We start from the raw sequence: 23,643 nt of genomic DNA, 5'->3' as shown, positions 1-23,643 counted from the left end.
CATGAAAGCATGGACCCATCCTGCCTTGTATCAACGTTTCAGGCTGGTGGTGGTGGTGTAATGGTGTGGGGATATTTTCTTGACACACTTTGGGTCTATTAGTACCAATTAAGCATTGTCTTAACGCCACAGCCTACCTGAGTATTGTTGCTGACCATGTCCATCGCTTTATGACCACAGTTCTTCTAATGGCTACTTCCAGCAGGAAATGCACCATGTCATAAAGCGTGAATCATCTCAGACTGATTTCTTGAACATGACAATGAGTTCACTGTACTCAAATGGCCTCCACAGTCACCAGAGCTCAATCCAATAGACCACTTTTGGGATGTGGTGGAACGGGAGATTCACATCATGGATGTGCAGCCGACAAATCTGCAGCAGCTGTGTGATGCTATCATGTCAATATGGAGCAAAATCTCAGCAATATTTCCAGAATCTTGTTAAATCTATGCCACGGAGGATTAAGGCAGTTCTGAAGGCAAAAGAAGGTCAAACCCGGAACTAGTAAGGTGTACCTAATAAAGTGGCCGGTGAGTGTATTTTAAATGTTTTCTTTTTTTTATTATTATTCTTTTGAAATATATATTTTATTAAATATTCTTTTGGGAAAAGAAATTGTGTTATGATATTGAGAAAATCATAGTTAGGGCCCTATTATACACCCGGCGCAATGTGGCGCAAGGTGCGGCGCAATAGTCTTTTGGTAGTTTCAGCTTGGCGCAAGAGTGGTTTTGAGGCGTTACGCTACGCTGTTTAAATAGCAAATGCATTAGCGCTCATTTGTGCGCCCATAGGCGTTCTGGTCTAAAAAGGAAAGCGTTCTGAGGCGGACCGCTGGCGCGTTGCTATTTTGAGAAGCTATAATAGATTTTTCATTAGACCAAAACAAACCCGGTCTAAACTCCAGCGCAGAGTTGCACCTCACTTACACACTGCTTAATACACACAAGAGAGCAATAGGCAAATATCTTTACATATGAAAAAATTTAAATATTAAGGATATATATAGGATATAATAAGAATAGATATAGGATATAAATATAAAGGATTAAAATATTACAAAACATATTATTTTCTAGCCTACATAAATATCAAGAAAAGAAATTGTGTTATGATATTGAGAAAATCATAGGTCATGATCACTTATTAATATTATTTTCAGGCTGTAATCTAAAGTTAAATCCACAGCATATTTGTGTTTCTCTTCTCAACTTATGTTGCGTATTATTTACACATGAATCCACTGGAGGATGTGGACTGTAGCTTCAGCTGATAAAGAAAACAAATGTGTGTATACATGAATCCCGCAGCAGACGCCGTAGGGGTTTTATATATAATACACAATATCTCAGTCTCTCTTTGCTCTTTGGCCTTTCATTATTGCGCAGTCAAGCGTTCAATCCTACCGGGACGCCTCCAACCCGCTGAACTGACAAAACAGTGGACATATGTGTGTCAAGCACTCGACTTTTTCCACGTTTAACATTTGTGCTGTACTTGTGCCGTTGCTCCGGGTCTTATAGTGATTTTCAGACAAAAGAAATCCCGGTTATCAGTCACGTCTGGCGGATTTAAGGGCGGATCGATGCCTGCTGAAATCAATAGGCTTATTAAAGCCGCGTTTTAGTGAAGAGAAAAGCTGATTATCCTGACTCCAGAACTGTCCACTCTGATGAGCCTGACAGCGGGAGAGGTCACTGAGGTCACTAAGGGTCAAAAGGTCACGGCGAGCCCAAATCACACTTGAGTCATGTGGACATTTGGATGTGGACACAATGGTTGAATTGAAATAAGCTCTGTAAGCAGCTACTGTATGATGTTCAAAACATGTTTCATTTTCATTCATTCATTTTCCTTCAGCTTAGTGTCTATTTTAGAGGTCACCGCCGTGGAATGAACCACCGATTATTCCAGCATTAGTATTACACAGCGGATGCCTTTCCAGCTGCAGCCCAGTACTGGAAAACACCCATATTCACACACGTACTCATACTCTACAACCAATTTATTTTTTTAAATTCCCCTAAAGTGCACTGTTGGAGAAACCAGAGCACCCGGAGGAAACCAGAGTAATTAGATTAAAACACATTTACTGTCATCCTACGACCTGTGGGATCATTTACTGCTACATGTTTTAACCATGATATTGTAGTCTGAACATAAAGCAAACATGACAAACTATATATCAAGCCTAAAATGTCTAGTTTCCAGCTCTGCTGACTGAATTTTTGATCGATATTACTGAGCAATATTGATTTATTCCATGTTGCCAGATCTAGGGAGTTTAATAAGTTTTCTAGGGAGTGGAATAAACTAATAATGCTCAGTAATATCGATCAAAAATCAAGTCAGCAGAGCTGGAAACTAGACATTTAAAGCTTGATATATAGTTGATATATAGTTTACTGTACAGATTGTCAGGATTAGGTTAGGATTTAATTGCAAAAATGTGACGTAAACCTAAGCACCCAAGTTAGGGCCCTATTATACACCCGGCGCAGTGTGGCGCAAGGTGCGGCGCAATAGTCTTTTGCTAGTTTCAGCTTGGCGCAAGAGTGGTTTTGAGGCGTTACGCTACGCTGTTTAAATAGCAAATGCATTAGCGCTCATTTGTGCGCCCATAGGCGTTCTGGTCTAAAAAGGAAGGCGTTCTGAGGCGGACCGCTGGCGCGTTGCTATTTTGAGAAACTATAATAGATTTTTCATTAAACCAAAACAAACCCGGTCTAAACTCCAGCGCAGAGTTGCGCCTCGCTTACACACTGCTTAATACACACAAGAGAGCAATAGGCAAATATCTTTACATATGAAAAAATGTAAATATTAAGGATATATATAGGATATAATAAGAATAGATATAGAATATAAATATAAAGAATTAAAATATTACAAAACATATTATTTTCTAGCCTACATAAATATGAAAAACCACTGCTTTTATGTCTTCTTCATCTCGGGAGGCTTTTTTTAGTTCATTCATAACAAATTGCTTTTGTATAATGTTATTATTATTAGCAGAATTATTTATTATATCCATATTTATATTTGTTTTATTAAAAACAAGCTTAAATTTGTCCACCTGTCAGGTTTTAGACCATATGGAGCACAGCATGTGTTTTAGGATATAACTCAGGTTTTTGAGCACACTTCATTATTATTATTCATTTATTTGTTTGCTGGAAATTAGAACTGAATTTAGAAATAGTTTTGAAATGAATATTTGCGCTTAACAAACAAAAGTATTTATTTTTAGGCTAATTGATGTCTGTGCATAAAGGTTTCCATATCCAAGAGCGAAAGTGAAAGTAGATCCATTATCTCTCATTCTCACGCAGTAGATGCTCTGTTTAACTGTTTTCTGTTAATAAACTGTGAACTGTTTGCTTGTGAAATGCTCATTTTTTCCACTTAGACTTACTTTGCGTCCTGTAAATAGCGATTGCGCTCTTGGCGCGGCGCAGCTGACTCTTAAAGGGAATGGGAGATGAGACTCTAATTGGTTTATTCTCAAAACACACCTATAACTCATTAAGAAAATTAACTCAACCCTTTTAGACCATGCGCCTTGGCGCAAGGCAGATTTCCCGTCCTTAAATTAGCAAAAATGCGTTCTGACACGCCCTGAAAGTGTCCATGCCACGCTCTGGGCATGGACCGTCAAAATAGAGCCCTTAATGGGTTAAATTACCAAAAATTGGCAACATGGGTGATTCACTCAGCCTGCATCTCGAAAATCTATATAATATAGCAATTAAATAATAAAAAAATTACTTATAGAAATTAAACAAGAGGTGGCATGGTGGCTCAGTGGTTAGCACTGCCTCCTCACAGCAAGAAGTTCACTTGTTCGAGTCCCGGCTGGGTCAGTTGGCGTTTCTGTGTGGAGTTTGCATGTTCTCCCAGTGTTGGCATTCCTACATAAGAAACTGTGGTAAAATATGAATTCAGAGGTCTTTTCCAGTGATATCTAGTGTGTCATGATAAGTTTAGGATTTAATTGCAGAAATGTGACGTAAACTTGTCCTGGTGACAGGACGGTGATGGGTAAGGGGTTAACTGATGATCCGTGTCTCCAAACAATTCTTCTTTTATCACTTGTTTAAATTACATTTGGCAACACAACGTGGCTCCTCTCTGAACACTGTAACAGGTAAAAACGAAGCTTCTTCAAAGCCATCATGCATGTTAATGAAAATGCACCTCATACACAATAGAGCGCGCTGATTGGTTTGAACCAAGTTTTTCCTTATGAATTAATGCTGAAAACTTAAAGACGTCACTTTGTACCGACTGGTACTGTACAGACATTAAGTCTCTGCACCGGAATTTACACAATGATCGCATGGCCGTGACGCAGCTTCAAAATTTCTCTTGTTTAATTTCTATAAGTGATTTTTTTTTTTTTTATTGCTATATTATATAGATTTACGAGATGCAGGCTGAGTGAATCACCCATGTTGCCAATTTTAGGTAATTTAACCCATTAAATGTCGCTTGGGTGCACATTTTTTGCAATTGAATCTTAATCTAATCATGACAATTTGTATATTAAACCATGTATCAACTATATCAAGCTTAAAATGTCTAGTTTCCAGCTCTGCTGACTTGATTTTTGATCGATATTACTGAGCAATATTAATTTATTCCACTCCCTAGAAAACTTATTAAACTCCCTAGATTTGGCAACATGGAATAAATCAATATTGCTCAGTAATATCGATCAAAAATTCAGTCAGCAGAGCTGGAAACTAGACATTTTAGGCTTGATATATAGTTTGTCATGTTTGCTTTATGTTCAGACTACAACATTATGGTTTAAATATGTAGCAGTAAATGATCCCACAGGTCGTAGGATGACAGTAAATGTGTTTTAATCTAATTACTCTTCCTACATAAGAAACTGTGGTAAAATATGAATTCAGAGGTCTTTTCCAATGATATCGAGTGTGTCATGATTAGGTTAGGATTTAATTGCAAAAATGTGACGTAAACTTAAGCGTCCTGGTGACAGGACGGTGATGGGTAAGGGTTTACCTGATGATCCGTGTCTCCAAACAATTCTTCTTTTATCACTTGTTTAAATTACATTTGGCAACACAACGTGGCTCCTCTCTGAACACTGTAACAGGTAAAAACGAAGCTTCTTCGAAGCCATCATGCATGTTAATGAAGATGCACCGCATACTCAATAGATCGCGCTGATTGGTTCGTACCAAGTTTTTCCTTATGAATTGGATGAAAACTTCGGCACTTTGTACCGACCATACAGACATCCAGTCTCTGTGCCAGAATTTACACAAGGATCTCATGGCCGTGACGCAGCTTCAACATTTATTTTCAAACCAGAAGAACCAATTTGCTTGATATAATGCAAAAACAACCATTTTTCAAATTTTTTGTGAAGTATATGTATCCTAATAGTGTTTTTAGCAGTGTGGGACACATATACGACTGTCAACATCTCAGAACATGTGTTTTGGTGTTTTGTTACCCTTTAAGTGAGGTTTATTCATAAACTAATTTCGAGAGGATCACGTGCTTATGATTTATCCGGGCCGGTCTCGTATTAGCTAATCTTCCAATCATATGAGCCCTAATCTACTATAAATAACCACAGTTTTCAGTCCATTTTATCTTGGTTTGGAAGAAACCCCCCTTCCTCCCCAATTCTCCTCCTTTACCAACAATCGGGCGGCACAGCGGCCCAGAGGTTAGCACTGTGCGCCCCACAGCAAGAACACTGCTGATTTGGTCACGCCAGGCCGGTAGGCGTTTCTGTGAGGAGTTTGTATATTCTCCCCGTGTCCGCTTGGGTTGTCCCCGGGTTTCCTCCCACCATCCAAAGATATACAACATGTATAACAATCAAGCACTTGTCTAACTCCTTTTCTCCACGTTCCCTTAGCTAACGCAGCCGGGGAGTTCTGAGATCCCCTCTCACTCTGCCAACGGAAGGAAGCCCCAGGCTCGAGGATCCCTTGAGCTCGGGGCTCTCTCCTGGGACAGCATGCCAAACAAGCTTTTGATAGATCATCAGCTAAGTGTGAACTCTTGAAATCTGTGCATCAAAAGCATTGAATGGAGGGCTGTTGTCCAGCTGACTTTAGCTTTAACCTGTTTCAACACAACTGCCAGAAAGTTTCTAGTACATGTAGTAAGGGCTTGATTAGCTGGTTCAGATGTGTTTGGTTAGGCCAGGGGTGTCCAAACTTTTTGGGCCGAGGGCCAGATGCAAAAAGACAAACGTTGTCGCGGGCCAAATTTTACATACATCACACAGACACGTATATATATACACTTGTAGTCAGAATTGTTAGCCCCCCTAAATTATTAGCCCCCGTTTATTTTTTCCCCAATTTCTGTTTAACGGAGAGAAGATTTTTTTTCACACATTTCTAAACATATTAGTTTTAGTAACTCATTTCTAATAACTGATTTATTTTATCTTTGCCATGATGACAGTAAATAATATTTGACTAGATATTTTTAAGACACTTCAATACAGCTTAAAGTGACATTTAAAGGCTTCACTAGGTTAATCAAGTTAACTAGTTAAGTTAAGGTAATTAGGCAAGTTATTTTATAACAATGGTTTGTTCTGAAGACTTAAAGGGCTAATAATTTTGACCTTAAAATGGTTCATAAAAAAATTTAAACCGCTTTTTATTCAAGCCGAAATAAAACAAAAGTCTTTCTCCAGAAGAAAAAATATTATCAGACATACTGTAAAAATGTCCTTGCTCTGTTAAACATCATTTGGGAAATATTTAAAAAAGAAGAAATAAATGAAAGAGGGGCTAATAATTCAGACTTCAACTGTGTGTAGATAGATAGATAGATAGATAGATAGATAGATAGATAGATAGATAGATAGATAGATAGATAGATAGATAGATAGATAGATAGATAGATAGATAGATAGATAGATAGATAGATAGATAGATAGATAGATAGATAGATAGATAGATAGATAGATCATAACAAGAACTGCTGCTTAATTGAATGCATGACACCCGGTGGTTATTTATTGAATTACGTTCATTTTTGTATAGCGGGCCAGATTCTATTGATATTTATAAAAAGCCTCGCGGGCCGCCACAAAACTGATTGCGGGCCGCAGATGGCCCGCGGGCCGTAGTTTGGACACGCCTGGGTTAGGCTCTCTACGACTGAGTTTGGAGATCCCTGTTTTAACCCATATTTGTTATTCCATATTCGACCTAACACTGAGTTACAGCAACCCAGCATTAGTTTAAAATTTATTTTCATGCATTTTTTGGCAGCTTTTCAGCAACATTATCATGCAACACATCAACGATTTGTAAATATGCATTAAACGTTCATTTGAACAACAAATGAGGCTCTTAAAATGAGCTCTGTTACCATAACAAAGATGAACTCTAAAAATGACTGGGATGTTGTAACTAATCGTTGGCTCAAATATGGACAAAACCAACTTTGGGTTGTTTTAAAAACACTACCGTTAGATTTGTCCATATCTGACCCAGCATTTGGTTAACACAACCCAACATTTTTTTGCATGTTAAATCCTGGATGATTTTCATGATGGGGTCCGATTTTGAAGTAATGTCGTGTGCATGTAAAATGGGAAGATGAAAGGAAATTTATGAAAGCGACTCATGTAAACATGTTAGTCATAATATCATTCAGAATGAGGTCTGTAATTAGATTGCTAACGTTCGTGCACTGATTGCGAAACAGAGAGTCCCGTGATCCGGCTGAGAAATTCTACCCAATAAAATACGGATGTGAGTCAGTGAGAAATGCGAAAACCTTGGAATACACTTAATCACACTTTCTAAGCTCCGGTAGGTCTAGCCAAGAAAATGCATACTTTGTTCCAATTAAATGGCTGTTTTTCCTGCCAAAAATACATCTGTCAGCATTCATGCGTTGTAAATCCTGCATGAGTGTTGATATTGGGTCCCGCATGAGGCTGTTCGCTCTCTTTTCTGTTTCTCAGGACATTTTGTGCAACCTCTGCCAAACCCGCTTGACCTGAAATATGTATTTGCAGTAGCCCTTGAGATTTAGAGGTAATGTTTCAATAACTTCATCTTGTGTGTGTGTGAGTGAGTGTGCTCATTATTGTTTTAGTTCATCTTTAATCATTTCAATAGTTTTCATTTTATTTTTAATATTTAATAAACTACTTTCTCTTTATATCAATGTACTGTATGATCTACAGTTTGGGAATCTCTTGTTTTTATTATTAATTTGATTATATGTATTTAAAATTTGCTATGTATGTAAACAATGGCAGCTGTATGGGACGGGATCATTCGCATATCTAGCAGATATATAAGGTTTTCATAACATGCTGTTGAACCGGTTTAAAGTTAATTTGACGTTTGACATTCATTAGACATTCAATTTCATACCAATTGAATTCTTTGCTCCTGTTATAGTTTGAGCCAAAAAAAAAAAAACAGGTAATTAGGCCCTTTACGTTGCACAAGGCTTAATTTCTCAATTAAAAAAATAATTAACCATACGAATTAATTAAACAATTCAACCATATTAACTTATACAGTAAAACCAATACCAAAATGTTCAGAAAAACATCCTGCTCATTGCACAAGACTCTGTTTTTAGAATTAGCACTTTATTTATTTTATAATATTTAAAAAATATCTTTTAATGTAAAAATTGTCAAATTAGTCAATTAAACTCTGACACCATTTGAGATAAAATAATCAAATCAACTTTAAAATTGTGTGTCGCCCACAATTGAGGCAACTTTCTCCTCAAAGGGTGTTAGTTCAGCATCCCCTGTTCCACCGCCTGTTCGGTCCACACTTTGACGGTGCGCCGCTGTTCTCCTCTTAACCTGTACCTTTACATCAGACCATTTATTTTTTAATTCACTCACAGTGCGATGTTCAGACCCCACTGCGTTAACCGTGTCAGGTAAACTCTCTCACTCTATTTTTTTCTTTTTTTATTAATTCCGGAGGACAAACTTGCAAATAACACAGTTTTCCTCTGGTCTACCTCCGATAGGAGCACCTCCAATTCACATTCTGTGAAGTTTCTCTTCTTGCTTGCTTTTGCCATTGCTTTTTTGTTTGGTTTTGCCAAAGTAGAGTCATTTCTGTTGTAAGTGAGAATACGGTTACTCCACTTGTACACCACCAGAGGGAGCCATCACCGGAGTTCTAATCGGACTCTCAGGCTGTGTCCGAAACCGCGTACAACTCAGTAGGTACTGCATTTGAATTTAAACGTACTACTCAGCCGTTAGAAAAGTACTTTCTATACAGTATGAATGTAAAAGTATGAATGAAACTCGGACGTACTACATCCGCCATTTTGTCATGGTCACGCGACCTACCTGCGTAATTTGCGTCGCTTCACTCCCATTCATGAATTCGCTCGCGGGCCATCATGGGATAGCGCAGCGTGCATGAGATGCGCACTCCAGAATTTCGCCGGAAGTAGTAAGTCATCCGGGTACTTCTCGCATACTGATTTTCGAATTCTATGTATTCGGACATACTACTCGGCTCACATACTGATTTTGGCGTACTATATAGTATGGAAGTATGCGGTTTCGGACGCAGCATCAGACTCAAATTCCCATAAGCCCTTCTGCCTGTCACTGATTGCGGCACAGGTGTCTTGCATCATCTCAGTGCATTTAAATCACACTCTCACCCATACTCATTGCGAAGTCTTGATTTGCCCAGCAGTAAAGCTGCGGTCACACTGGGCTTTTCCTCCCATAGAGTTCCATTCATATGCATGTAAATGCGTCAGACCGGAAACGCAGGGTCATGCATCAAGTTTCGCAGGTTGTTGCGGTGCAAAGTTCAAGCTTGGCGAACTCTGACCTGTGAAATTGCATCACTTTACTGCGTGAGACCATTCGAGGATCAAAACATGAGATCTCTAGACAGAAATTTAAAACATGGAGCAATTACTTGCTTTTTAATGTCTAATCATCTTGTTTAATCCCGCCCCTTTTCGCAGCACCGCACGACAGAATATCGCATGCTCAAACTCTAATGTGACCGCAGCTTTAGAGTGAAGGAAGCGAATGATTTCTTGATTCAGACGTTCAGTTTGTCCATTAGACTGAGGATGATGCAAGACACCTGTGCCGCAATCATTGACAGGCAGAAGGGCTTATGGGAATTTGAGTTCGAGAATCCGATTAGAATTTCGGTGATGGCTCCCTCTGGTGGTGCACAAGAGGAGTAACCGCTGTTCTCACAACAACTACCATATTTTTACGTGGGAGGAGGCAGGGAGGGGTTTTTCGCTTGTGCTTGTTGCGCTCAATTTCACGTTAATTCGTATGTAAAAAGAGAATATGCGTGGATTGCATACATCTGATTTTTTTTACTGCGTACGCACATTTACAGCTTTGTCAGTGTGCAATGTTTTAGTATGAATTCAACACAAGTCTTATCACATGAGGCCCCTGGTGGTAGTTTGCTCCCTATCTTTTCTCATCTTTTCGTTTTGGTGTGTATGTGCTCCTAATCTGTCTGACATTCAAACAGATTTCTATCATTATCCGTGTGTTTTTGAGAGACTGGTTTGGGAGGTTATTCGGTGTGTGTCAACATCGTATCAGATCTCATTTCTTTCCCCAGCACTTTTCCAATTGTACTCGAGCATTTATTGGTACACCAGGAAATTGTATCTATTTTGTCATCATTTGGTGTCCTCCAGGCATGCAGGTATTTGGTTTGTGCTTTTCAGTCCCCTTGGACAGATTTTATTACCTTGGAGTTGGCCTAAAATTGGAAAGGCAGTGTTATTAAACATCCCGGAGGCCTTGTGGAAAACATTTCTCCTGCTGCTACACCAGAAATGCCTGTTTGTCAGAGAACGGCTGTTTCTGAGGCCTGGACTGCATGAGACTCTGTGTATTTATAAAGCTCTGCAATGCAAGGCCAACTTACTAAACTAATTATTGCATTTGGATAACAGAGTATCTCTTTAACCAGAAAAAAAAAAAAACTGCTCAAATAATCAGCAGATGTGTCAACATAGTAGAGATAAGACAGAGGGCGATGGTCAATGTATGTAGAAGGGTTAGGGTAACGTGAGTTTATTCGCTCACACAGAACGAGGAATTTACTGAATTACAATTCAAGATTCAACACAAAAGATGATTTCACAACCTCAGAATGAGATTAAGAGACGGAATGAGATTGACAACAAGCAGAAGATGAAAAAAGAGATGAGAACTGAGACAGGACTGAGAGTAAGATTCAATTGAATTCATCTTTATTTCTATAGCGCTTTTACAATGTAGATTGTGTCAAAGCAACTGTGTCAGTCCAGTTTTCAGAGTTTAGTTCAGTTCAGTGTGGTTTAATTTTCACTGCTGAAAGTCCAAACACTGAAGAGCAAATCCATCAATGCGAAGCTCAACAAGTCCCAAACCAAGCAAGCCAGTGGCGACAGTGGCAATGAACTTTACCAATTGATGAAAGTGAAGGAAAAACCTTTAGAGAAACCAGGCTCAGTTGGGCACAACCCTTTCTCCTCTGGCCAAACCTCTTGTGCAGAGCTGCAGTCTAGGCGCTGGAGAACGCTGGATGTCCATCGTGGAGAAGCTGCAGGTGTGAGTAGGTCTGAGCCAGTGACGTTCTTGCTGTGAGGCAATGATGCTAACCATTGGGCCTCTGTGCTGCCCTGATAAGCGGAGGAGTAGGGGTGGAAGGGGAGATTCTTCAAGACGAAGATGGCTAAGGTAAGATACTCTGGTTATTTATAGTGACCTAGGAATCCTCTGATTGGTGGATCGTTCATTAGCTTACGAGGATCAGCTGCTTTCAATCATAAGTCATATCAATCAATCATAATCATATCAATCATGTGCTCCTCTCGAAATTAGTTTATAAATAAACTTCACTTAATTCAGTGGATGTTTTTATCCCGAACATAACAAGAGAGTAGTCAATTTGAGTGTATTGCTAAGTTTTTTTTTTATTCAAAGCATTTTCTGGCTGACTTGGAGAAGGCATTCAACCGAGTCCCTCATGGCATTCTGTGGAGAGTGCTCGGGGAGTATGGGGTCGGAGGCGCTCTGTTAAGGGCCGTCTCGTTCCTGGATGAACAGAATAAGAGTCTGTTTCGCATTGCCGGCATTAAGTCAGACTTGTTTCCAGTGCTTGTTGGACTCCCTTTGTCACCAATTCTATTCATAAGTTTTATGGACAGAATTTAATAATAATAATAATTCCTTACATTTATATAGCGCTTTTCTGGGCACTCAAAGCGCTTTACACAGTGGGGGGAATCTCCTCATCTACCACCAGTGTGCAGCATACACCTGGATGACGCGACGGCAGCCATTTTGCGCCAGACCACACACCAGCTGATTGGTGGAGAGGTGACAGTGATGAAGCCAATTGAATATGGGGATGGTTAGGAGGCCATGATGGACAAAGGCCAGTGGGCAGATTTGGCCAGGATGCCGGGGTTAAACCCCTACTCTTTTCGAAGGACATCCTGGGATTTTTAACGACCACAGAGAGTCGGGACCTCGGCGCAGCCGAATTTCAAGGCGCAGCCTTGGGCTGGAGACGGTCCGGTTCGGGGACCACAGGATTTCATCTCTGTTATTCGCAGACAATGTTGTTCTGTTGGCTTCATCAAACATGGACCTTCAGCATGCACTGGGGCAGTTTTCTGCCGAGTGTGACGCGGCTGGGATGAGAATCAGCACCTCCAAGTCCAAGGCCATGGTGCTGCACCGTAAAATGCTGGTTTGCCATCTCCAGGTTGGAGGAAAGTCCTTACCCCAGGTGGAGAAGTTTAAGTATCTTGAAGTTTTGTTCACGAGTGAGGGAAGGATGGAGCGTGAGATTGACAGGCGGATCTGTGCAGCGGCAGCAGTAATGCGGTCGATGTACCGGTCCGTTGTGCTGAAGAAGGAGCTGAGCCGAAAGGCAAAGCTTTCGATTTACCAACAATCTACGTTCCTACTCTCACCTATGGTCATGAGCTTTGGATCATGACCGAAAGGACAAGATCTCAGATACAAGCGGCCGAAATGAGTTTCTTTCGAAGGGTGGCAGGGTGCACTCTTATGGATAGGGTGAGGAGCTCTGTCACGCGGGAGGAGCTCGGTGTAGAGCCGCTGCTCCACATCGAGAGAAGTCAGCTGAGGGGGCTCGGCCATCTGTTTCGGATGCCTCCTGGATGCCGACCTAGGGAAGTGTTCCAGGCATGTCCCACAGGGAGGAGGGACTATGTCTCTTGGATGGCCTGGGAACACCTCGGGATACCCCTGGAGGAGCTGGAGGAAGTGTCTGGGGAGAGGGAAGTCTTTGGTTCTCTCCTAAGACCGCTGCCCCTGCGACTCGGCCCCAGAAAAACGGCCGAAAATGAATGAGTGAGTGAGTGAATGAATGAATGAATGAATGAATGTGTGAATGAATGAATGAATGTGTGAATGAATGAATGAATGTGTGAATGAATAAATGAATGAATGTGTGAATGAATGAATGAATGTGTGAATGAATGAATGAATGAATGAATGAATGAATGAATGAATGAATGAATGAATGAATGAATGAATGAATGAATGAATGAATGAATTTTCTTAAAATATGTGTCAAAATAAGATTTGTCAACAAAAGTCATTCTGCTAGCTGAAACACAGAAAAAAGGTTATGGTCAAATTAAGACACAAAACACCCCAGAGTGGATGAAAACATGCCAAAAAGGTTGTAAGGGTTAAGACAACTGATTTTTTTAGGGCAGATTTTTATAGACATGTATTTTTAAACTACAGATTTTCTTTTTTACAAGCTACACTTTTGTTTATTTTTTTGTCCAGGTTTTTTCTTGACATGAGGTTTGCAGATTCCTCTTATTTTTCATTGCAAATGTATGTTTCTCTAATCCAGGGCCAATGTTTCTGTGTGCAGTAGGAAACACTGCGGCTCTGTCTGAGAGAAAGCGGGTGTTGAGCGACGGAAAGCTGAGATTGGACGAGCCACTGGGTCACGGCGAGTTTAAAACCGCGGCAGAGACACACGTGGGACGTTATGAAAGAGGTATTCATTAACCTGATGTTTACATGATGACCAACACTGCAGGAATCTGTCAACTCAACTCAGTTTGCTGGAGCTCAAACTCAGTGCTGTTTTGAGTCGTAAAAAAACATCAGTGGTTTGCAGCAGAATGAAACAACTGCTCTGAAATACTCAAAATTTTCCCCTATTTATGATTATTTTTTTACATAATTTTTATTCATAATTATAAATGCCATATGTTTAGTACAATTTTCATTATTATGTTAATGTTTTTAAGTTATTCGTTTGTTAGTTAGTAGTTAGTTGTTACCTTTTTATATGTATTATTCAGTTGAAGTCAGAATTATTAGCGCCCCTGAATTATTAGCCCTGTTTATTTTTTCCCCCAATTTCTGTTTAGTGGAGAGTAGATTTCTCCTTCAACACATTTCTAAACATAACAGTTTTAATAACTCATTTCTAATAACCAATTTATTTTATCTTTACCATGATGTCTGTAAATAATATTTGACTAGATATTTTTCAAGACACTTCTATACAGCTTAAAGTGACATTTAAAGGCTTCACTTGGTTCATTAGGTTAACTAGGCAGGTTAGGGTAATTAGGCAAGTTATTGTATAACGATGGTTTATTCTGTAGACTATCAGCAAAAAATACAGCTTAAAGGGGCTAATAATTTTGACCTTAAAATAGCTTTTAAAAAATTATAAGCTGCTTTTATTCTAGCCTATATTAAACAAATAAGATTTTTTTCAAGAAGAAAAAATATTTTCAGACATACTGTGAAAATTTCCTTGCTCTGTTCAACATAATTTAGCAAATATTTAAAAAATAAAATCAAAATCAAAGGGGGGCTAATCATTCTGACTTCAAATGTATAAATTATAATTTTTTTAGTAATTTAGCAGGCGTTTTTATCCAAAAAAAAAAAACTTACAACTGAGGATAAAGTAAGTATGTCAAATCACAAGCGTATATATATATATATATATATATATATATATATATATATATATATATATATATATATATATATATATATATATATATATATATATATAATTAAAAGTATATATGTTTCTAAATTGGTCTACAACAGTTCTGTCTAGTTCTCTAATCTGATTGGCTTATAACCATGTGATATTCTCGTAATAACAGCACTCTTACAGCTTCTTCACTCTTGTGTATTACTCCGCCCTCATAGAGTAACAGCAGATCAATAAACTCACTCCAGTTTGACAAATATTGCAGCTGTTGGACAACATCATGTACTTTTGTGGTTTTTCAGGTAAGAATGTAATTGTTTAAATTGCAACTATAAAGTTTATTTATAAGGACAGCGCCTACTTTAAATATTTACAGTAGAATTTTGGACTTTCAGCAGGTCGGCGATCAGTATGCAGAACAAAGAGGTTAACAATTAATGTTCTCCCACAAGATGGCAACAGAGACCGCATAATAAGTCCTTAGGGGAGAAAAACTCGTTTCATTTTCGTATTTCAAACTGCACCTGATCAAATCATTATTAAACAGGTAATTGACATTCTAAGTCGATCTCTCTCTTTTGTATGCTGTAGTGCTGTATTTATACCACAATAATCTGCTAGTGTTTCCTTTGCTTTGGATTTTTCAAGGTTGATTATTGTGAAATCCCGATTGTAACAGAGAAATGCTGGGAAATTTCTGTAGACTGATGACATTTCATGCTGTTCAGCCTTGTAATCTTAAAATGTGAGCAAAATCAGCTGTTTTATCTTCACTTTAGACATTACGCTAGAGAATCATTTAAACTCTAGCTCTAAAGTGACGTTGGTGAATTGGTAATGGTGTCAGCTACAGATGTGAATGAACGGCGGAATAAAGTAGGTCCTCTAACAAAAGGGTTTTTGAGACTCACCGTGTTTGATTTTCTGTTTTATATAAATGATTATGCCCTTGAACCGTTGAATAAACGCAATATCACACTCGTAACAGTACGATGTGGCTGTATATCGTCACTCGTGGGACACTAAGGTAGAGGTCTGCATTCCTGTGGCTGTACCATGGGACCCAACCAGTTTTCTTGCAGCTCGGGAATAAATTTCCGAATATAGTGCGGGAGTGGTCGGTAACAGGTGTAATTTGTACGAGAGTGGGGGGTCTAAAAATATCGCTCCCGACTCCCGAGTAAGCGAGCACGCGTATGTATGTGTGTGAATGAGAGAGCGTGATGCTGTGTGTCGCTTGTTTGTTGCTGTCAGTGTGTGTGTGTATGTCAACATCTTCTATGTTCTATAGTTTATTTAATTTTTCATTGGTTATTGTTTATAGTTATAAATATTTAGATTTATTAATGTTATTATTATTTATAATCAGGGCCGGAGCAAGCTGTTGCTCTAGCCAAAGGAAGGTCACACCGCCCTTAACCCTAAACCGTAAAGTGGGTTGGGGGGTTGGGTGTTTTTTTTTGGGGGGGGGGGGTTGTAGGGGCGTGGGGGTGGTTGGGGGATTGGCTGAGCTGTCGCGGACACCGCCCTCTTTATTCTGCTGCCCTAGACTCCGATATAACTGAGGGTGCGGGTGGTGAGGATAGTTTCGGGGACGCCCCCCTTTCTATTCTGCCGCCCTAGGCGACCGCCTGTTTATAATAGATACTAAGGCGTTACAGTGGCGCAGTGGGTATTACGATTACCTAACAGCAAGAAGGTTCGAGCCTTGGCTGGGTCAGTTAGTGTTTCTGTGTGGAGTTTGCTTGTTCTCCCCATGTTGGCGTGGGTTTTCTCCGGGTGCTCCGGTTTCCCCCACAGTCCAAATACATGCGCTATAGGTGAATTGGGTAAACTAAAGTGTCCGTAGTGTATGTGTGTGAATGAGTGTGTATGGATGTTTCCCAATGATGGGTTGCATCTGGAAGGGCATAAGTTGGTGGTTAATTCCGCTGTGGCGACCCCGCACTAAGCCAAAAAAAAAAAAAAAAGTATAATATTTATTATCAGTATTTGTTTGGAGTTATTTAAATTATATATATATATATATATATATACATATATATATATATATATATATTTTTTTTTTTTATTTTTTTTTTTATTAGTGATTATTTGTTTGAACTTTCAAGTTTGGATTGTCAGTAAATAATTCTCGGTCATTATATCAAATGGATTTGTGTCATAAGTGTGAAGTTTCAGGCCATAACCAGTCTAAACCAGACTTCAGTGACGTCTGTGAATCGCTAGAAGCTCTTGTAAATAAAGTAACCTTTCTTCTCGGCCACAGTGGAGTTTCAGTAACAAATATGATGCCCACAGGAAAAGATATTATTATGCTGACGACCTTTGAGTCTCTGTGTTTGATGAACAAGAAGGAGTTTGTGTGAATGATCAGAGCCGCTCTGCTTTGATCCATTAGCAGAAACTGTTGAGTCACTGACGGCCATTATGGCTCTTCATGCAGCTGACAAACCACTGGAAAGAAAGGAAAGCACTGTGTCAAGAGCATTAGTGAAATTCAGGAATTAAGGAACTGTAAAACACACACACACACACACACAAATACGTAAAAATATACATATTTATTTGATAAATGTTTGTCTTTACATATGCATTTATTTACAAATATATGCAAGTTGGCATCAAGGTGGCGCAGTGGGTAGCACAATCACCTCACAGCAATAAGGTCGTTGGTTCGAGCCTTGGCTGGGTCAGTTGGCATTTCTGTGTGGAGTTTGCATGTTCTCCCCGTGTTTGTGTGGGTTTCTTCAGGGGGCTCCGGTTTATCTCACAAGTCCAAAGACGTGGTATAGGTGAATTGGGTAAACTAAATTGTTCGTAGTGTGTGTTTGAATGAGTGTGTATGGGCGGTTCATTCAACCCCTGATGAATACAGGGACAAAGCCGAATAGAAAATGAAGGAATGACTGAATGAATATATGCAAGTATTTTGCGAAAATTGTTGATTATATATGTATTTTTATATCGGATTTCTATGATCGGTTTGTACATATTTATTTGAGATGTGTTTTTCTTTAAAAATGCATTTATTTACAAATATATGTGAGTTCATATTTGGATTTTAAATATATTAAATGTCAAAAAATACTACAAATATTTCAAAATATTGCAAATATGGTTGATCACAGTGATCAAAATATATGAATACACCCCTAACTAATCTCTCATTTAGATGAATATTTTCTGTAGGAAGCTTTTCAATATTATATTTGTGCATTTATATTAGATTAGTCAATACCGAACCCAAATCTGGAGCTAATCCAACAAACTAACTTATGATAACGGTCCAAAACTAGTACAATAAAATGTACATGTTAGGGGAAAATATTTAATGTAACAAATAAATGTATGAAAATTTTTTGAAATTTTGTAGTGTGCAAATTTTCCAATCTTTTGCATGAATTTAATTGTATTATCTTTCTATTTATAATGATGTTTGGTAATTAAAATATTAATTAAATATATGTATATCTGTTTAATAAATCTGTTTTGTTCAAATGCATCTATTTATGACCTATACTCGCTGAGAAATAATAAAAATATACAATTTCAAAATAGGGTGTACTCAGTTATGCTGAGCACTGTATTATTAGATTTCTATCATCTTTTCCATGAGTCTAATAGGAAGCAGTATAGCTGTGTTTTGTAAGCGTTGGCCTGTTCAATCCCGCAGAGACAAATGGGAAGAACAAGCGTCTGTGCAAATATTTAGCAGGTTCCTCTCCAGCGCCTTCAGCTCCAAGTAACAGACCGATCCTAAAAGCACACAGTGGTCGTCATAAAGCTGCACATTCACTGGAAATGCCGTGTTGGTGAGAATTTCTCCTCACTGGGTCAGTGGCTTCATCCGTCCTCATTCACTGTTTAATGTGCTAATAAGTACTTTTCTAAAAATACCCTCCCGCTGACAGAACCAGTGATTCATGCATGTTTAATCTCTGCATCTGAACTGCTGGCTCACAGGTCTGTTCTGATGCAAAAATAAATAAAATAAAAAAATAAAAAAAACATTGCTTAATGTAGATCATTTATATTTATATCTGCATACGACTGAATTCGGAATTGCAGGTACATTTCACGCATTTTACCTTAATTTTAGCTAAAACTAGAATCACATAGCCTACAGTAAATCTAAAATTTACAGAGAAATTAAACAATTATTAAAGGAAAATAATGCAAAATGCTTGAGTGTTGACAAAAACAGGTTTGACAGTAAAAATAACAAAATTGACAACAACAGAGTTGACAATTACAGAGTTCAACAGAGTTGACAGTAAGAGAGTTTAACTGAGTTGACAGTAACAGGGTTGACTATAACAGAGTTCAACAGAGTTGACAATAAGAGAGTTTAACTGAGTTGACAGTAACAGAGTTGACAGTAACAGAGTTGACAACAGCAGAGTTTAACTGAGTTGACAGTAACAGAGTTGACTATAACAGAGTTGACAACAACAGAGTTTAAATGAGTTGACAGTAACAGAGTTGACAGTAACAGAGTTGACAGTAACAAGGTTAACGATAACAGTTGACGGTTGTTGACAATAACAGGCTTGACAGTAAAAATAACAAAATTGACAACAACAGAGTTGACAGTAACAGAGTTTAACTGAGTTAGCAGTAACAGAGTTAGCAGTAACATAGTCGACTATAACAGAGTTGACAGTATTAGAGATGAGAGTAACAGAGTTGACAGTAACAGAGCTGACGGTAACAGAGTGGACAGTATTAGAGTTGACTGTAACTGAGTTGACAGTAACAGAGTTGAACAGTTGACTGCAACAGAGTTGAATAGAGTTGACAGTAGCAGAGTTTACAGTATTAGAGTTGGTTGTAACAGAGTTGACAGTAACATAGTTGAACAGTTGACTGTAACAGAGTTGACAGTATTAGAGTTGACTGCAACAGAGTTCGCAGTAACAGGGTTAACAATAACAGTTGAACAGAGTTGACAGTAACAGAGTTGACAGTATTAGAGTTGACTGTAACAGAGTTGAACAGAGTTGACTGTAACAGAGTAGACAGTAACAGAGTTGGCAGTAACAGAGTTGACTGTTAAAGAGTTGAACAGAGTTGACTGTAACAGAGTTGACCGTAACAGAGTAGACAGTAACAGAGTTGGCAGTAACAGAGTTGACTGTAACAGAGTTGAACAGAGTTGACTGTAACAGAGTAGACAGTAACAGAGTTGGCAGTAACAGAGTTGACTGTAACAGAGTTGAACAGAGTTGACTGTAACAGAGTTGGCAGTAACAGAGTTGACTGTAACAGAGTTGAACAGAGTTGACTGTAACAGAGTTGACTGTAACAGAGTAGACAGTAACAGAGTTGGCAGTAACAGAGTTGACTGTTAAAGAGTTGAACAGAGTTGACTGTAACAGAGTTGAACAGAGTTGACCGTAACAGAGTTGACTGTAACAGAGTAGACAGTAACAGAGTTGGCAGTAACAGAGTTGACTGTAACAGAGTTGAACAGAGTTGACTGTAACAGAGTAGACAGTAACAGAGTTGGCAGTAACAGAGTTGACTGTAACAGAGTTGGCAGTAACAGAGTTGACTGTAACAGAGTTGAACAGAGTTGACTGTAACAGAGTTGACTGTAACAGAGTAGACAGTAACAGAGTTGGCAGTAACAGAGTTGACTGTTAAAGAGTTGAACAGAGTTGACTGTAACAGAGTTGAACAGAGTTGACTGTAACAGAGTAGACAGTAACAGAGTTGGCAGTAACAGAGTTGACTGTAACAGAGTTGAACAGAGTTGACTGTAACAGAGTAGACAGTAACAGAGTTGAACAGAGTTGACTGTAACAGAGTTGGCAGTAACAGAGTTGACTGTAACAGAGTTGAACAGAGTTGACTGTAACAGAGTTGACTGTAACAGAGTAGACAGTAACAGAGTTGGCAGTAACAGAGTTGACTGTTAAAGAGTTGAACAGAGTTGACTGTAACAGAGTTGAACAGAGTTGACTGTAACAGAGTAGACAGTAACAGAGTTGGCAGTAACAGAGTTGACTGTTAAAGAGTTAAAAAGAGTTGACTGTAACAGAGTTGAACAGAGTTGACTGTAACAGAGTTGACCGTAACAGAGTAGACAGTAACAGAGTTGGCAGTAACAGAGTTGACTGTAACAGAGTTGGCAGTAACAGAGTTGACTGTAACAGAGTTGAACAGAGTTGACTGTAACAGAGTTGAACAGAGTTGACTGTAACAGAGTTGACCGTAACAGAGTAGACAGTAACAGAGTTGGCAGTAACAGAGTTGACTGTAACAGAGTTGGCAGTAACAGAGTTGACTGTAACAGAGTTGAACAGAGTTGACTGTAACAGAGTAGACAGTAACAGAGTTGGCAGTAACAGAGTTGAACAGAGTTGACTGTAACAGAGTTGACTGTAACAGAGTAGACAGTAACAGAGTTGGCAGTAACAGAGTTGACTGTTAAAGAGTTGAACAGAGTTGACTGTAACAGAATTGAACAGAGTTGACTGTAACAGAGTAGACAGTAACAGAGTTGGCAGTAACAGAGTTGACTGTAACAGAGTTGAACAGAGTTGACTGTAACAGAGTTGACTGTAACAGAGTAGACAGTAACAGAGTTGGCAGTAACAGAGTTGACTGTTAAAGAGTTGAACAGAGTTGACTGTAACAGAGTTGAACAGAGTTGACTGTAACAGAGTTGACCGTAACAGAGTAGACAGTAACAGAGTTGGCAGTAACAGAGTTGACTGTAACAGAGTTGGCAGTAACAGAGTTGACTGTAACAGAGTTGAACAGAGTTGACTGTAACAGAGTTGAACAGAGTTGACTGTAACAGAGTTGACCGTAACAGAGTAGACAGTAACAGAGTTGGCAGTAACAGAGTTGACTGTAACAGAGTTGGCAGTAACAGAGTTGACTGTAACAGAGTTGAACAGAGTTGACTGTAACAGAGTAGACAGTAACAGAGTTGGCAGTAACAGAGTTGAACAGAGTTGACTGTAACAGAGTTGACTGTAACAGAGTAGACAGTAACAGAGTTGGCAGTAGCAGAGTTGACTGTTAAAGAGTTGAACAGAGTTGACTGTAACAGAATTGAACAGAGTTGACTGTAACAGAGTAGACAGTAACAGAGTTGGCAGTAACAGAGTTGACTGTAACAGAGTTGAACAGAGTTGACTGTAACAGAGTTGAACAGAGTTGACTGTAACAGAGTTGGCAGTAACAGAGTTGACTGTTAAAGAGTTGAACAGAGTTGACTGTAACAGAGTTGAACAGAGTTGACTGTAACAGAGTTGAACAGAGTTGACTGTAACAGAGTTGACTGTAACAGAGTTGAACAGAGTTGACTGTAACAGAGTTGACTGTAACAGAGTTGACTGTAACAGAGTAGACAGTAACAGAGTTGGCAGTAACAGAGTTGACTGTAAAAGAGTTGACTGTAAAAGATTTGAACAGAGTTGACTGTAAAAGAGTTGAACAGAGTTGACTGTAACAGAGTTGGCAGTAACAGAGTTGACTGTAAAAGAGTTGAACAGAGTTGACTTTAACAGAGTTGACTGTAACAGAGTTGACTGTAACAGAGTAGACAGTAACAGAGTAGACAGTAACAGAGTTGGCAGTAACAGAGTTGACTGTAACAAAGTTGACTGTAAAAGATTTGAACAGAGTTGACTGTAACAGAGTTGAACAGAGTTGACTGTAACAGAGTTGGCAGTAACAGGGTTAACAATAACAGAGTTGAACAGAGTTGACAGTAAAAGAGTTGACAGTAACAGTAGACAGTAACAGTTGATGGTAACAGAATTGTCGGTAACACTTGACAATAACAGAGCTGAAGGTAACAGAGTTGATGGTAACAGAGTTGACGGTAACAGAGCTAATAGTAACAGAGTTGACGGTAACAGAGCTGACAGTAACAAAGTTGACGGTAACAGTTAACAGTAACAGTGTTGACGGTAAAAGAGCTGACGGTAACAGAGCTGACGGTAACAGAGTTGACGGTAACAGAGTTGACAGTAACAGAGTTGACGGTAACAGAGCTGACGGTAACAGAGTTGACAGTAACAGAGTTGACGGTAACAGAGCTGACAGTAACAAAGTTGACGGTAACAGTTAACAGTAACAGTGTTGACGGTAAAAGAGCTGACGGTAACAGAGCTGACGGTAACAGAGTTGACGGTAACAGAGTTGACGGTAACAGAGTTGACGGTAACAGAGTTGACAGTAACAGAGTTGACGGTAACAGAGCTGACGGTAACAGAGTTGACAGTAACAGAGTTGACGGTAACAGAGCTGACAGTAACAAAGTTGACGGTAACAGTTAACAGTAACAGTGTTGACGGTAAAAGAGCTGACGGTAACAGAGCTGACGGTAACAGAGTTGACGGTAACAGAGTTGACGGTAACAGAGTTGACGGTAACAGAGCTGACGGTAACAGAGCTGACGGTAACAGAGCTGACGGTAACAGAGTTGACAGTAACAGAGTTGACGATAACAGAGCTGACGGTAACAGTTGAAGATAACAGAGTTGATGGTAACAGTTGATGGTAACAGTTGACGATAACAGAATTTACAGTTACAAAGTTATCAAGTAGCAGATTAGACACTTTTTACTATTTTGTGCATTATCTAACGATGCTAACCTCAAACGAG

The 23,643-nt window shown here is 39.0% G+C and overlaps 2 protein-coding genes and 1 long non-coding RNA gene across 6 annotated transcripts in view; 1 reads left to right on the top strand and 2 right to left on the bottom strand.

Moving 5' to 3' along the window:
- LOC100331556 (signal induced proliferation associated 1 like 2) overlaps window positions 1-23,643 on the bottom strand; it is an 823,625-nt gene that overhangs the window by 260,541 nt on the left and 539,441 nt on the right. The gene's annotated exons all lie outside the window — the stretch shown is intronic.
- The window catches only part of egln1a (egl-9 family hypoxia-inducible factor 1a), a 70,309-nt gene that overhangs the window by 7,728 nt on the left and 38,938 nt on the right, over window positions 1-23,643 (bottom strand). For 2 of the 3 annotated variants that reach the window (XR_012388963.1, XR_012388965.1), the window contains one exon: window positions 17,081-17,471. The exons of the other annotated variant lie outside the window; for it this stretch is intronic. The gene's annotated coding sequence lies outside the window, so the exon portion shown is untranslated. Of the gene's footprint in view, window positions 1-17,080; window positions 17,472-23,643 lie in introns of those variants that run through there. 3 annotated transcript variants of the gene reach the window in all.
- LOC141377078 (uncharacterized) lies at window positions 11,093-15,911 on the top strand. 2 transcript variants are annotated; one of them, XR_012388997.1, is made up of 4 exons: window positions 11,093-11,734; window positions 13,899-14,048; window positions 15,233-15,316; window positions 15,410-15,911. It is a non-coding gene; the product is annotated as an uncharacterized lncRNA (long non-coding RNA). The 2 variants fall into 2 exon arrangements; XR_012388996.1 differs by having other exon boundaries at window positions 11,097-11,734; window positions 15,413-15,911.

Source organism: Danio rerio, chromosome 13, assembly GCF_049306965.1.
Source record: "Danio rerio strain Tuebingen ecotype United States chromosome 13, GRCz12tu, whole genome shotgun sequence".
NCBI classification, from domain to species: domain Eukaryota; kingdom Metazoa; phylum Chordata; class Actinopteri; order Cypriniformes; family Danionidae; genus Danio; species Danio rerio.
The sequence above is the reverse complement of the archived record's forward strand: the minus strand, read 5'-3'. Positions and strand labels throughout refer to the sequence as shown.